General features: G+C 46.0%; 1 non-coding gene across 1 annotated transcript; it reads right to left on the reverse strand.

Annotated features, from left to right (window-relative positions):
* Positions 1–724: 724 nt before the first annotated feature.
* Positions 725–831, reverse strand: LOC111912561 (small nucleolar RNA R71). The gene has a single exon (XR_002857200.2). It is a non-coding gene; the product is annotated as a small nucleolar RNA R71 (small nucleolar RNA).
* Positions 832–1,212: the final 381 nt, after the last annotated feature.

Genomic DNA, 1,212 nt, shown 5'->3' on the forward strand with positions numbered 1-1,212 from the left:
TGAGAGTTTAGTTTTTAAATTTTCTTATTTTAGTCCAGTTTTACGTGTTTAGTTTAGCAAGTTGCAGGAGTTCATGACCAGAAGTTCAAACACACACTTGGTGCCACCACTTGAAGACCCCGAGTCTGCACTTCACAAGAAAAAGACGCCCTTGCAAGGATTGAAGTCGGCTTTTTCAAGGAAGTCGGGAAAGAAGACAGGAGAGCCAGGTTCATCCGCGAGGCACAAGAGCAATCTTGAGCATTTGGATCATACACCCGTCCAGACCGAGTCCGAAAGCGATACCGAGCCAGAATTTGAAGAACACACAAGCAAACCCGAAAACGAGCCAAGGAACGAGATGGCAGTGATTGAAGAAATGTCCATGGGAGCTTATAAGAAGCGGATCCGAGAAGATGTGGGTCCCGGTTTAGTCCAACCCGCAATACCTGCCACTGCCACATTCGAGCTGAAGGGACACATATTGACTGCCCTGAAGGACATCCCATTTTTCGGGAAAGATCATGAGGATGCTTTTAAGCATCTAGATGAAGTCAATGACATTGCGGACTACTTCAATGTCCCAAATGTCAGCAGAAACACAGTCTTGCTTAGGATGCTTCCCATCACTTTCAAAGGAGCTGCTAAGGAGTGGTTAAAAGCACTCCCACCGGGTACAATCACCACTTGGGCTCAAATGCGTGAGAAATTCCTTGACCAGTTTTGCCCGCCATCCAAGATAGCCAAACTCAAGAAGGCAATAGCCAAATTTGAGCAACAGCCAGGGGAGTCCCTATATGAAGCATGGGAGCGGTACAAGGGCTTACTCAGAAATTGCCCTCAACATGATCTGAATGTGCAGCAAGAGATGTCAATCTTTTATGATGGGGTCAACGTGATGACAAGACAACTCCTTGATTCTCAAGGACCTTTGACAAAGAAAAATCCAAGGGAGGTCAAGGAGCTAATTGAAGAATTCGCGAAGCATTCTCGCGAATACCACAACCCGAGGCAAGAAGGAATCAAAGGCGAAGGAGGGTCCCAAACTGAAGAAATAGCAGCGGTCATGGCCATGTTAAATAATATGGACCGCAGGATAACATAGATGGACCAGTCGATACATGCCATAAGAGTAGGTTGCGAGAGATACAGTGGTCCACACTTGACAAAGGACTGCAATGTAGATGATTATGGGAACAGAAAGGTTCAAGTATGCTACTCTAGTGGGGATAA

The sequence above is a fragment of the Lactuca sativa genome, chromosome 5 (genome assembly GCF_002870075.4).
Source record: "Lactuca sativa cultivar Salinas chromosome 5, Lsat_Salinas_v11, whole genome shotgun sequence".
NCBI classification, from domain to species: domain Eukaryota; kingdom Viridiplantae; phylum Streptophyta; class Magnoliopsida; order Asterales; family Asteraceae; genus Lactuca; species Lactuca sativa.